This window comes from Calypte anna, chromosome 7, assembly GCF_003957555.1.
Source record: "Calypte anna isolate BGI_N300 chromosome 7, bCalAnn1_v1.p, whole genome shotgun sequence".
Taxonomy (NCBI): Eukaryota; Metazoa; Chordata; class Aves; order Apodiformes; family Trochilidae; genus Calypte; species Calypte anna.
Window position 1 is genome coordinate 24,246,589 of NC_044253.1, and position 15,607 is coordinate 24,262,195.

Genomic DNA, 15,607 nt, shown 5'->3' on the forward strand with positions numbered 1-15,607 from the left:
AAAATCACAGAGAATGTTTTAATTCAAAACTAGAGTAAAGACTGGATGGTTCAAAATGTAGATATATTTTTTTCCTTGTGACAGATACAGAATGATCAGTCAATTGTGGCATATTGAACAAATCAGGTTTAATTAAATTTTTGGCCTGTATTTTGAGGCTGGTTATCAATGTGAGGAGGAAAAGGAAGCTAGCTTGCTGTTCTTCTGAATGAAAAGTTTTGAATGGTGTAGTATGACAAATGTCTGACAGCCTCTTCACTAACACATTTTAGAGTATTTAACATTTGAGCGAGATTCTCTTTAAACTACAAAAGCAGATGGTTGTTTCAAAACACAGACATTAGTTGTTCACTATAAGGTAATTCAGAAAACTGAAAACTAGTATTCTTCTTTGTTTAACCAGTCTTAGGATTGCCCATGTTAATGAAACCTAAAATTAGACAAACTGTACTAGACTGTGAACACAGCTAAATGGAAGTAAATAAAAATCACTCTCAACTTGGATTATCACAGTCAGTTGCATGTATATGTAGTGAGCTCTAACTGTAAGATTGTTTCTTTCCTCTTTAGCCCCAGTATTTACAGACTTTTGGCCTGTTCAATAGCAACAAGGATAGGTTTACATATTGACTTATTTGCCAAAGAGGTAACATACCAAACTGCTGCCAAGATAGTCAGGTCAGAGTCCATGGAGCTATCTTGGATTATGCTTCAAGAGTTTTCTAGTGTTGTCATAACATGATTCTGTTTGATGAACCACTTGACAAGTTGGTGTCTTCTACTCAGGAGTCTGTCATTAAGCCATTACTTACCTTCAGTTAACTTGCACTCTAATTTAAGTACTCATCTAATGGTAGAAGAACAACTGGATGCCCAAAGTGTCCAAAGGATGGTGTTGTATGCATTCTTAATGTCCTCCCCTGCCATGCACAGGTTTATCAGAGAGAATAAACCTGCCAGGAATACAGCTACTCAGCTTCCTTAGCATTCTCCATCAACAGGTGGATACATCTCCATCCATACAACATCCTGAACAATCACCAAGTGTGATATCTGCACCACATTCAGCCAAGTACCAAATGGTCCAATCTTTGTGCTTTAGCATCCTCAGCAACAAGAGTCCACAATATACCAGACATCACCAATTGTCAGTACTGGGTCACATTTATATCTTACTTCATTCAAGAACTTAGGTTTTCTATGAAAGACCTAAACCTCAGATATTCTGGAATTCTAGAGCAACATCAAAGAAGGACCAAAAAACCCACAAAAACAGAGACAGACTGGACTCAGATAAAGCAAGGATTAAAACATATCATGTGCCAAAAATGCAGGCAGCCAGCAAATAATAACAAGAATAACAGCAATAATAATAATAGTAAAAAATAGGTGGGATGATTTTAAAAGGCTAAACATGTGAAAAGTAAATTTATTTTAATAACAGCTGTTCAAAAAGTAAATATAAAAGATTTTAAACTTGATTTTTCCAAGTAGAAAAACTAAAAAAGTGAGGGTTTTTAAAGTGTATTCCTGATTTTTCCCAGTTTCACAAGCTGCTTCTTTGGTGCTAGGAAATGGTCATATCAATTACTAATTTAACAAAATATATTAAATTATATTGTCTCTAAGAAAATTTCTAAGACTGTTTCCTAAATCTCTACACTTCTACGAAGTTCTTAGACTGCTATTTTTCACCTTTATCTTTCAAAGGACTCTGTTCTTCCCCATAGACCAAAACACCTACATTGAATAACACAAAAGCTCAATTAGAAGCATCTCCACCAGATTTTAAAACTGATTTTACAGCGAGATTTTTTTAAGAGAACAAATCACTGTATGTTTTAGAATCATCTCTTAAAACAGAAAATAACTTAATGCCCACTGTAAAGTAAAGGACTTAACTAATCAGAGAAGTAGTACAAGATGCAAGATATTTCTATTGAAGTCTCTATTTTAATAATTATAGAATTTTTTAGGTATGAACTTGTGTGAATAAAGATCAAAACTCACTGAAACAATAGGAGATTCACAGTGAGTATTTGTTGCATTATTTTGCTTAAGCATCATCACAAGTGCAGAGTTTATAAAGCTTTGGTTTCAGGAAGCAAAAATAAGTTCCTACCTTTCTCAAAAATATCAAGAATTCACTTGAGCATAAAAGGAAGTGAAAAGGAATAACAGCTCCTCCACATTGTCCCCAAGGGGTCAAGAATCAGTCCAGTCTTGTTCAAAACATTCATCAGTGATCTGGATGAGGTGACAGAGTGCATCCTCAGCAAGTTTGCTTATAATACAAAGCTGGGAGGGGTGGCTGACACTCTGGAGGTCTGTGCTGCCATCCAGTGTGTCCTGGACAGGCTGGAGAGCTGGGCAGAGAAGAACCTGGTGAGGTTTAACAAGAGCAAGTGTAGGGTCCTGCACTTGGGAAGGAAGAAGCCCAAGCACCACTATTGGTTAGGGGTGGACCTGCTGGAAAGCAGTTCTGAGGTGAAGGATGTGGGGGTCCTGACAGATACCCATGAGCCAGCAGTGTGCCCTTATTGCCAAGAAGGCTAACAGAACCCTGGGCTACATAAAGCAGAGTGTGGCCAGTAGGTTGAGGGAGATCACTCTGCCCCTCTACCCTGTCCTGGTGAGGCCAAGAATGCTGGAATACTGCATCCAGTTCTGGGCTCCTTAATTCATGAGAGACAGGGAACTACTGGAGAGAGAGTCCAGAGGAGGACAACAAAAATGGTTGGGGGATTGGTACATGTCTCCTATGAGGAAAGGCTGAGAGAGCTGGAAGTCTTCAGCCTGGAGAAGAGAAGGCTGAGGGGAGATCTTGTTAAATCTTCATCTAAAGGGTGGGTGCAAGGAAAATGGAGCCGGGCTCTTCTCAGGAGATCCAGTGACAAGATGAGGGGCAATGGGCACAAGCACAATGGGCACATAGGGAGTTCCATTTAAACTTAAGAAAAAACTTTTTTACAATGAGGGTGACAAGGCACTGGAACAGGCTGCTCAGAGAGGTTGTGGAGTCCCCTTCTCTGGAGATATTCAAAACCCACCTGGATGCAGTCCTATATAATGTGCTCCAGGTGATCCTGCTTTAGTGGGAAAATTGGCCTAGATGACATCTAAGGTCACTTCCAATTCTGATAATTCTGTGAAGGGAAAGCCAGAGGAGACAGTTTTCTTGTTCATACAGCATGTCTGACAATGCTAGGAGCTGAATAAAGCTGTACTGGTAACCACTGATTCAACATAAAGTCTGGTAATGCTTCAAAAGAACTCTCAGACACAACAGCAAGAGCTTTGAGGACTGTTTGAAAAGAATAGCTGGGCATGAAAAATAAGCTACATTCAGAAACAGCATGAAATGGACATATATTGGCTTGCTTGACAGCACTAAGAATTTTGAGGGAAAACTCTGCTCAAAAGGGCAAGCATGACCAGTGGCACTGGAAATCAAGCTAACGCGCACCTAAAATGATGTCCCCATCCATAAGAGACTGTCAACATCCATATAAACTGCTGTTTCTGTTTTGGAACATTAAAAAATACCAAGAGACACGTTTCCTTATAATACAGAAGTCAAGGACTATAACGTATATTGTGTTATTAACAGCATAAGATTTATGATTAAGTTAAGAGAATGGTCCAGCTGTTAGTGGCAGACCATAAGAACAGGCAAGTGATTCGCCTGGTTTGAATTCACCTGCAGGAACAGACCGAAGTAAAACTGGTATTGCCTGGAATGTAACCCTTCACTTCCCGTTTTCCTTGTTTAAAGAAACCACTGTAAAGCATTTTTGTGCCCATTCTCAATGCAGAGGCCCCTGGTGAATTCTAAAATACAGTCTATTTCCTTCTCTAACTCCTCCTGCCTATCCACACACTTGCACAGACCTCTCCTAAGATTGAGCTGCCTGTCACCTCTGTCTTGAAGTGACTGCTGCTTGCAAAATCCATTCTAAATATGCATCTCATTTCACATTAAAATACACATTTCCACTCAGAAATAATGAGGCCCCTTTTCACTGTTTTTGTTAACATTTCCCACCCTGATCCAGAGATAACACATGCATGTACTTCCATGTTGCAGACACCCATTCTGCTCTCCCCTCAATTAAGAGCCTGTTGCACTGAATGCATTTGCTCACACAAATTTGACAGACAAACCCTCATTTCTTTGCATGCAAGTCAGTGCATCCATACTATGCAATCTAATTTGGGTTTGATTAACTTTAGATGTACTCCTAACATTTAAATTTTAATATCAAGCTGAAAGGTAGTACTTCAAATTAGAATTCATGTGGGCTTTTGCTTGGTTTTCTTCCTTTTTATTATTCATTGTATAAAATCAGTATATTATTTGCATATCATACTTAAGAAGCAAAAACACTTGAAGAGACTCAGACAGTATATTCCACCTATTACAAAATCTTGATACCAAAGAACCATTGGCAATTCCAACAGCACTAACTTGCACATTTTAAGTCCTGCACTCTTGTAGATACTCTGCACCAAGCATCCTGAAGGTACTGAGAAAAATAATAATCAGATCAGCTATTAGAATCACTAAAGTAGATGTCATCTCATTAAACTGTTGCTTTATGCTCTTTTCAGCAGATACACAGACCATCTAATTGCAAATAAAACAAGAGATACTTAGCACTTAGAGCCAGGGACAGAGAAGATGAAGGGAAGTCACCTGTGGGTATCCTGATGGTTTGCACTTCTGTCTGTGCAGCTCCCACCTGGGAGAATGGAAAAAGGGAGCAGAAAAGGGCCAAGAAATGTGCAGTTCCAGTCTTGCATCAAAACTATAGCATGTTCTTTTGCAAGTCATTTTACACCTTTGTTTTCAAGTTGTCCCTATCCAAAGATTAAAGCTCTGCCAAAATAAGGGCCATTCAATTTCACCACCAAAATGAAAAAACTATAGAATAGTCACCTTACTACTCATATTAGATGGACCAGAGACATACAATTCAGCTTTTGCTGATTACTGCATGAAGTGAGTTTATCCCTGTGTTAACTGAAGACCAACAGCAAGCTATACAAACTAACAAGCAGTGTCTTGCTTCGGACATTTACAAACATCAGAATGCTTATTCATGACAGTCCCACATATCATCTGCCATACCAGATGGTGACTGGTGGGATGCTGATTTTGTCCTAAGGCAGTTACCACCCACCAAGTTAGTATATGCAGGGCTAAACAAAAAAAGCATGTGCCATCTGCTGTCAAGTTTATAAGACTTTTTGAGCCCTACTAGGTTAGTTTATTTTAGACCAGACAGGTCAGGAGGCTATTGCTCTCTAAACACCCAATAAAAGAACAGGAAGTTGCACTGCAACAGACATGCAGGAAATCAAGAACATGTTCGAATGTGCTGCCATGCCCACCCTGAACACCCTGAGCACAGCAAGGGATTCTCACTGCCATCAGTGGAAAAAGGCACAGACAGCCCGCAAGTTCCAAAGGAATCGCAGGGAAGCCAAGATCAAGAAGCGAGATAAAATTCTGCAGAATTTAGATTTTGTTGGTCTGAAGAAATTGTAGAAATTTTCTTTCCTGCTGACAGGATGTTTTTTTCTGCCTCCTGTCCTTGCATCTCTCTACTGCTATCATTTAGGCAGCTGTTCATCTTAATTTCTTGCCCAGCCCCAGCTCTTTTCCTACTACGATATCTTTGTAGATTCTTGTCATCCTTGTGTTCCTATGCTGTCATACTACATACACAGAGGAAAGTCAATTTAAAAGCAGTACAAGTGTGACATCTGCCTGCCTCACAAACCACTCAAACTTCCTCTTGCTTCATTTGCCATATCCATTTATAGATGGTTAACAGAGAATACAGCAGTTTCCCCAATCTGGGAATTAAGCACTCAAAGAATATAAAATAATTCTACCCATTCTTTTTAAATCTTCTAATAAAATCACTTCTTGTGAATTTCAAGAAGATCTAAAGCAAGAGAGAAAACAGAAAAACACTTTGACTGGTCCATTTTTCCAATCATTGCTAAACCACCAGATACATGAAACCCTTTCACTGAGACAGGGAATTAACCCTTGCACAAGTATAATAATTATATCACTGCACAGATGCAGAAAAAAAGCATTGCCTACGATCACCCCTTAGGAAAGGAATTTTCAAAACACAGCTCAACTGCCTTTAAATCATTAATATCAGAGAAACAGAACACAAATGAGAGAGATCATAAGGTCTGTACTGCACAGTATTGAGAGACAGGGGTTGCAAAGGTCTCTGCAGAGGCCCTGGTGCTATAGCCACGGCTGCACTGGCAGATTCTCCTGGAAGCCCAACTGTGGATCCTGAAGAAAAACACCCAAGGTGCATCACTTCCTCCAGCATTCATTCATACCACAAAGAGCAGAATCAGGGCAGAATAACAGAATACACCAGCCACCTCCAAATGACAGTTTAGCTCCTAAGTAGAAGCCACCTAAACCAAGAAAATACAGAGAATTACATGCAAAGATAAGGTTTTGTCATTCCTGTCCCACAACACAAGCAACCAGGGTCAATGAGAGGCACAAGGTAGACTTTGTCCATGCTGCCCAACAAAAAGTCTCCTTACTCCTTTAAATGAGTGTTGATACAACCATCACTTGCTTTAAATAATCTCAGACCTCTTCCTCTACTGCAGAGATTGCAAATGCCAGTCTGCATCCTACTGCACATATCTGCAGATCACTTTTTTATTAAATGTCTATGCAAACATGAATGTAATTAAAATTCAATCCCTCAATGAAGTTTTTAACACAAAAAGATCTGACAAATAAAATTACACAAGTCACAGTCTTAAACTGCAATCTTGCACGGAGTACAATTCCGGCACCTCCTTAGGGATATAAATATTTTTCCACCTTTCATTTTACAGATATGAATCTGAAGTCTTCACAGAAATTCATGCATGCTGCACCAATAAAAAGTAAAATGTCATTTTTTAAAGGGATAAACTCCTGATGAAGGCAGCCACACTGAAAATTGGCCATTAATCCCCCCTGAATAAATATAACCCCAAGAAAGATGGAAGTGTGAGAAGAATATTTTTTTTTGCACTTGAAAATGCTGAGGTGCACAACAAGAAGCTTTTACTTCCACATTTACAGCTGAAGCTATCCTTCAACAGCCTATTTAACTCTCATGAGATATTTCTCTCAAGTCATTCACTTCTCAAAGCCTTCTGCAACTTGAAGATTGCAGTAGAGCTGACTTTTATGCCTTATTTCAGTAGCTCTCTTTCCTTTGTCAAAGCTGTCACATTCCTTGGAGACATTTGGTAGCTTTTCAACTTACTAAACATTTCTTGATTAATTAATGTCCCAGCTTCATAATGCAAAACATCTTTGTGATAAACTATTCCTCTAATAGACCCACAATTCAATGCAGACCTTTCTCTCTCACACTATCTTACCCAGCTGACCTGTGCTCAAATTATACATTGCCAAATAGCTGATAACAGTTTTTGCTAAAAGGCAGATTCAAACACACAAACTGCTTTGAAAGAATACTTAGACTGATTATGCCTCATGTGCTGACATCACAACCATGACATTTTGAAACAATGAACATTTGGAAAGCTTCACTGAAGAAAAACTGATTTATCAATCTTGCTTATGACACTTCACTCATCAGTTCAGGGCTGCCAGCTCTCAGAATTATATCTTGCAGTAAGTATTACGCATTTTTTTAAGCCTGGCTCATGCAGTCATAAAAATCCCTAGAAACTCTAGTTTTTTTAAATATCCCTCTAATCCTTGCAGAGATGACTGAAAATATGAACCCTAAAGGCTCAAAATTGAGAAGGGAATTAAAAAGACACAGATTCTGATTTTCTTCTTGGGCCTGACAAGATTTTTGAATTTTCAGAGCTGACACTATTTCTGGCAGCTAGGCAGGAGTACTGATGTTCTCTCATCCATGCACTTGATCAAGTCCTGTAGTGCTGCTATGCTTTATCACTGTAAGAAACCACAGACTTTAAAAAAAAAAGTTCTCTTTCCCTGGTCTATACAGTCCATAAATGCAACAAAAGGCAGGCACTTCCTCTTCTACCATGGTCCTATAACCTCCCCCTTATCTTAGCCTTTATTTTCCAAGACTAAGGAAGTCTTCTCACAAAAAAAAAAAAAAAAAAAAAAACAAAACAAACCAAAAACCAATAATCTCCTTTCCCCAGCCAGAATGCTTCTCTGCACCCATCTCACTCTGAACCCATCACTAGGAATAATCTTTCACTTTCCTGAATTCCAGGGTGGGATTCATCATTTGCAATTGCAACATTAATGCTTCCATATCCCTAAAAAGCAGGGAGCTTAGGCATCATGTTTAACAAAATACTTACAACTAATATGAAAATATTTTTTTTTACTATTCATTTAATCATGTTTCATTAGGTATATTAGGTTGTTAGATATAATAATTAAATAAGTGAGATTTCCCAGCTATCGTAATTCAGCTAATGCTAAATGGCCAATTCAGTCAGTAACCCAAACTGTCAATTAAATGCCATTTTATCGTTTTCAAATATTTATCAGTCCTTAGCTAACACGTGGACAAAGAAAACCCAATTCAATTGTGGGCAGAAACAGACTGTCATCTGGCACAGGAAACCACATGGGAAAGAAACTGAAGTTCAGAAATCCCAAAAGATACCCTTGAAAAGAATGAATATTAAGGATTTAGTTACTAGAATAATTTCCAAATATATATTTCTGCAGCTTTTCCAATTGCATTTTTTATTTTCCCTTGGAAAATCCTGATTTGTAGTCAAAGTTTTCTTTAGAAAATAGATTAGTAAAAATGCTATTTTCTGGAATTGCATTGTCACTAAATAGCATTATGATTACTTGTTTCAGAACTGTCAAATAAGCATCACAAATGGAATAACTGAAAACTTAAGAATTCTGCATTTTACAGGGGCAACTTTCAAAATTTTTTTTTGTTTATTCGTGTTTAACATTTCAAGACTTTACCCCAAATTTAGAGCAGGATTCAAACCTGACACTGACAAGTTAAGTGAGGGAGCAGCTTTTGTTCCCAAACACTTAAAACCAAGAATGTCTTTAATTCAGAGTCCATTTGTGTATTAGGCTGGATACTACAAAAGTTTTTTCAATCCTGCCCATGTTTTGAACTGGGGCATGGCTCAGGTGGCAGCTGTAGCTGTGCTAGAGATATTAAAAAAGTTTTCAGGAAATGGGTCTGTATCCTAATCCTCACTTTCCCCCTTTAGTATATGAAGAATTTCTGCTTTTTTTTTTTCCTCACTTTTAGAAAACAAACAGACAAACAAAAAACCTAGAATAAAGAAGAAGAGAAAAGCAATAGGCAGATATCAGCATTCTAAAGACTAACCCTGTAAATCAGTGCAACTTCAGAGGCTATAACAGAACCTTCAGTCACAACATAACACACGGTATTGATCAACCTGGAGCTCTTGACTTCTAAAGGTTTATATTGGATCATGACAATTCCCATGAGAATGTTATGGGACAGTAAAAAAATAAATTTTTTTGAGTTTCTCATTTCATAGTTATAGCCCTGCCTTACATTCCTCCCACTGCAAAATTTCCTCAAGGAAACTGGAGAGTACAAAGAAGGGGAAAAATCTCATGTCTTCTTTTGAGTTTGCCCTGCTTCATAAACTCCATGGACGAAAAATTCACACAGCTCATCACACCTCTAGTCTATCAACACCAGAAACAAAATTTAACAGATTACTTTACCCCATCTCCTATGCTATCTTAACTTTGGTAGATAGTCCTTGCACAACACCTTGAACAAGCATGACACCATGATTTTCTAATGCTGCTGCTGGGCCAAGCATGCATACACACTAGGACAGATTCTCTCACTTAATCATTCCCTGAAGCAGCAGCAAACCAGACATCCTGCTACCCAGATGCACTAAGCCAATACACAAACAATTTTAACTCTCAAGATGTCACCTGCAGGATAGTTACCACTTATTGGAAATCTGTGTTATCCAGCTTTGAGAAGAAAATGTCTCTGGAAGTAAGAAAAACTCTTGCATTTCAATAACCAAGCAGTATCTATTACTTTTGTAAGAAAAGAAATTAAAATAGAAGAAATCACAGTGTCTTGGCTCCAAGAGCAAGTAGAGGTAGGTCACAAGTTTTTTGTGATGATTTTCTAAAATCATTTCACTCTGCTCTAATGTAACTGCATTCAAAGTCTCCTCTCACCATGCACTGAACAATGTCCTCCAAGTTCTACAGGGATGTTCATCAATTACTTCTACACCAGGTAAAGTTTTTCTAACTGCATCTTGAATTATACTACAAATTTGAAGAAGATCCATACCTACTTACACTTGCTATAGCATTAGGTATGTTTACATCAAAAGGGAAAAAAACCTAATCACTAGTGACTCCATTTTTGCTCTCAGAACAATCTGTAGGGGTAGTACACAGGCTGATATATTGCCTGCTCCTGCCACGAGAGCTTATCTAGATTGTCTGAATGAATCCTGAATAACAGCAGAGGAATGGTTTATTAATGCACATTTTCTAGATATGAAAAACATTAAGAAAACCTGAAACTTTGCAAAGCTCTTATTGCAGCAATGACCAAAAAAAGAAAAAACAAAACCAAAAAACAACAACAAAACAACAGCTGCCAGTTATTCTCAGGCTATCGTAAATTCATTATTATGTGATGAAACTTCCATTCTTGAAATACATAGAGACCCTCTGAAATAAAGCACACTACACATATTCACAGAATTTATTATAGATAATAAGGATTTACTTGCCATTCTTAGGCATTAACATTAACAATTATTCTGAAAACCAGCTCATGTCGAATACCAGCTCAGTCTGTGTTTTGCTCGTTTGGTTGGCTTTTGGTTTTGTTTTCTTTTTGGTTTGGTTTGGTTTTGCTTTGTATTGTTTGGATTTTCATTTGGGTTTTGGGGTTTTTTAATACCTTAATGGACTTCATATTCTGTTGATAAAAGGCATGAACAAGGAAAGCATCAGCTGTTTTTCCTCAGCCAAATCACATTAATAATTTACCACAGCATACTGCAGAACACTGAAATAAAAACACTGCTATTTCTCCAATGTGCATAAAAATCATAGGGAATTTATTCAGTGAAAGCTATATTTGATATAGGATTAATGAATTATATTTCAGATTTATTCCTGCGCAAGAGAAATGGTTGGGAACAAATAAATCAGTGCCCTAAAACTCTGTCAGAGAGTGAACTCATTTGGGAACTACAGCTGTTGCGCTTTAGAGATTTGGATTAAAATCCATCATTATCTTTCAGTTAATACTCTTTCATGGACCAATCAGCAGTCATATGGTGTTTACCAACCCTGGTCACTTAACCCACTTGAATGGCCTTTGTGCTATAATTTGTACTTCAATACAATCAGATTACTTCTAATCTAAATGATTTGCATCCTTTATGGGACAGATAAACGCTAATCCCACGGTTCCTAAAACATAGCAGGCCTAAACAGTGCCAGTACAGCATCCACTGTGTTCTGTTTTAAGAGAATATTTCATTCAGGTTGAGAGATACTTGATCCGATCACACTGACCCTGCCTTTTAGATGGTCATAGCAAATTGCTTACATAGACAAAGCTGAAAGATTTATCAGCAAACTCCACTACTCAAATATACAAAATCAGCAGCATTTAACCAATATATTAATACTTAGAAAATACCTCCTGATAAAATTTTTTAATGGGAAAAAATATTATTTTGAAGTAGGCTAAGCAAGCAGAAACATTTTAAGCTCCTTGCTGAATAAGGAGTTACACATGGGAACAACCCACAGTCCCCCGTTCTCAATTTTAAGTCTACTTCTTCAGAATGATTTTACAAGGATTCAAACATTTAAAAAGTGTCCTCAGTCATTCCCGTTCTTCAGTTAATCTTGGATGACACTTAGACTCATACTGTAGTGCAATTTCTTCCAACATCTAATTACATTTAACAGTAATACGCTTAGGCTCTGATCTCACAAATGCTTCTGCACAGGTGGATCAGTGAGCATGCGACAATCATCCTAGAAAAAGAGGGACACAGAGATGCAAGTACATTTGTATGACTGGGGCTAGGTAAATCAGTGTATCTGTATCTTGAAAAATACCAGTAAGGAACAAGAACAATTGGATAGTTAAGAAATAACCTCATGGTGACAGCATGTATACAAACACTTTCATACATAAAAGTATTACAGATTTGATTCGATTATATTCACACAGTTACCAAGAAACATATTTCTTACCCAGGAGAATTTATAACTCAAATTCCAATTCCCATGCCATGGGAACATACCATGTTATAAAATAAAACAGATCATATCTCAAGTTAACCCAGGACAGGACTACTCAGCCCTGGGTAAAACATTCCCAAAGAAAAATTCAGATGCTGAGTGACCCTAATTGCATCTGTAGCTATTACTTTATGCAAATCTAAACAAATTTACTTACAATACCTCAGCACAGTGCTTGTATTTAATATTAATTAAAACTCTTTCCTAGTTGATGACCTAAACTAGAAAGCAAAAGTCCATTTCCTTACCATATCCTCATTCACATGCAGAGCTGCTCTCAGCAGGTGACCTCAGTCTACCTTGTAACGATAGGCAAGATAACACACACGAAAATAAAAAACCACCACCATGGAGGAAGTTCTATTTTGCAACTGAGATACAAGCATGACACACAGACTTTTAAAAAGCATTCATCCAGATTTGAGAAGAGTGATGCAGATCAACATATATAGCAGGACATAGGGCAGGAAGGACATTGCTGCGTGGAATTTGCCATTCTGGCACCAAGTATTTCCAGGGTTATTCAGAGAATGGCACGTATACTCCTTACTCCACTCTGGAAACAACTCTTTTAATGTTCCTCATACTTTGAGCAGGATCCCTATTACATACTACAAACCAGCCTCCTTAAAAGGTCTAGCAGAAACTACAGCTTGTTTGACATTTTCCAGAAGTTGTAACAATCTCAAAAATGCTGGGAAAACTTTCATAATTCACTTGTAGAATTACAAGCTAACACATCACCAAATATAGATTTTAAGAGGACTGATCTACCATACCAAGAGCAGTAATCATTGCTTTTCACTAATTTCTCAAGCTCTGCCACAACTTCAGAAGGTTAGGGTTTTCCTAGAACACTGTATATCTGTTCTCTTCAGGTCAATCATGAATAAAGTGCAAACTGCAATTGTAAAATGGGAAATCACAGTTTCTGTTCTATTGACACTTAAAAGAATGACAGGAATCCAATGTCCAGAAGCTGAAGATACAGCAATGATCTCCACAGCCCACTCACACAATTAGATGCACTGCCAGTGCTTGGAGGACAATGTGAAGAGTTTTTTCCCAGATATCTGAAAATTCATGGACTGGCTGTGCTGAAGACTGTTGGTTCCAAAAGAGGCTGTGAAGTCCACAAATACTAAGCAAATATTTATGAATGAGAAAGTGATCAGAAATTTGAAGGAAGAACTTAAATAAATAATGGATTAACAACAGGCTATACAAAGGGCATTACATTGCCCTCTATAAACACCAAACTATCCATCAGAAACCACATTTCCCATCAAGGACATAGGTAACAGTCTTTGCTTACAAACAGCAAAGGTACCACACAGTACCTCAGCAGCAGGCGATAATTCTAAAAACAGAAACTATGAAGCTGCACAGCAAAATAAAAAGGACCTCTCATTCCACTCCTGTATTTCAGATGTCCCCCCCAGTCTGCCCAAACAGACACCAAATGATTTCTGCAGATAAAAACCAGGCTGAAATCAGCTTACTTCTGTCAATAACTCCATTTTTTCCCCTTATCAGGCCAGGATAAACACTTAACACTTAGACCACTTAAACTATTAAGAATCCAGAATTAATTAAACTGAGGTTTACAGTATCATAATTGAGACTATCAGAAACATTATGTCAAAGACTTATTTCATAGAATCATAGGATGTCAAGCATCTCAAGGATCAGCTTGTTCAGCCCTTCTAATATTATTGTTTATATGAGATGTCTCAGCATCCTGTCAAGCTGAGACTTAAAACTTTCCGAAGTTTTTTTTTTTGGATTCTAAATATGTGAAACAGCAGCATCTTCCCTCCTCACTCCAATGAACTGTATGTGGCAAAGAACTAACACACACAAACCACAGTTTGTGGTCCTTGCCATAATAAATGAGAAGATATTTACAGTTGCTTTCTTCTCTTCCAGCCCTATAGTCACCTAGCTAGGGGAAACTATTAACAACTAAAGGTGTGAACTCATTCTAGCTTTCCACTTCATTAAGTCATATATCATTTTTACATAGGAATCATGGTGCCATAAATCATGTGCGACAGAATGAGAGCTAATTAAAGGGTCAGCTAATCATATAAATCTGCATTGTTGCATAGCAGAGAACTTTAAAATTGGCCATATTTGGTATAAAATAATGTCAAGTGTTAAAAGACATTTCAAGCAGGTCTGTATTTTCTTCTAAGAGATGGGTATTACTATCTAAAAGACAGATAGTTAATTTGCTAGCATGAAAGCCCCATGAAACCCTGAGTCAGCCTTTTTTGTTTGGTTGAGGTTTTTTATTGGGTTTTTTTGTTTTAAATAAGACACTAAATTCTGCCTTTCACAGTGTTGCATGTTGTCTTTGAACTTAGTCAATTTTTTCCCAATGAGCTGGCTTCTGGAGCTTATAGAAGGTGACAAGAATCTAAACAGCCCCCCTGTAATCCTGAAGGACACAGTCAGTGACCTACTGAGATGCCTGGATCCCCACAAGTCTATGGAACCAGATGGGATCCACCCAAGGGTAATGAAGGAGCTGGCAGAAGAGCTCGCCAAGCCTCTCTCTATCATCTACCAACAGTCCTGGCTCACCGGGGACATCCCAGATGATTGGAAGTTGGCGAATGTCACGCCAATCCACAAAAAGGGCCAGAAGGAGAACCCAGGAAACTACAGGCCCATCAGCCTGACCTCAGTGCCTGGCAGGGTCATGGAACAAATCATCCTCAGTGCAATCACACAGCACCTGCAGGATGGGCAAGGGATCAGACCCAGCCAGCATGGGTTTAGGAAGGGCAGGTCCTGTCTGACCAACCTGATCTCCTTTTATGATCAGGTGACCCGACTGGTGGATGAGGGGAAGGCTGTGGATGTGGTCTACCTGGACTTCAGCAAGGCCTTTGACACCGTCTCCCACAGCATCCTCCTGAAAAAGCTGTCAGCCCACAGCTTGGACAGGGGCACTCTGTGCTGGGTTAGGAACTGGCTGGAGGGCCGGGCCCAGAGAGTGGTGCTGAACGGTGCTGCATCAAAATGGCGGCCGGTCACTAGTGGTGTCCCCCAGGGATCAGTGTTGGGCCCAGTTCTGTTCAATATCTTCATTGATGATTTAGATGAGGGGATTGAGTCCATCATCAGCAAATTCGCAGACGACACTAAGCTGGGGGGAAGTGTCGATCAGCTGGAAGGCAGGAGGGCTCTGCAGAGGGACCTGGACAGACTAGAGAGTTGGGCTGATTCCAACGGGATGAGGTTCAACATGGCCAAGTGCCGGGTCCT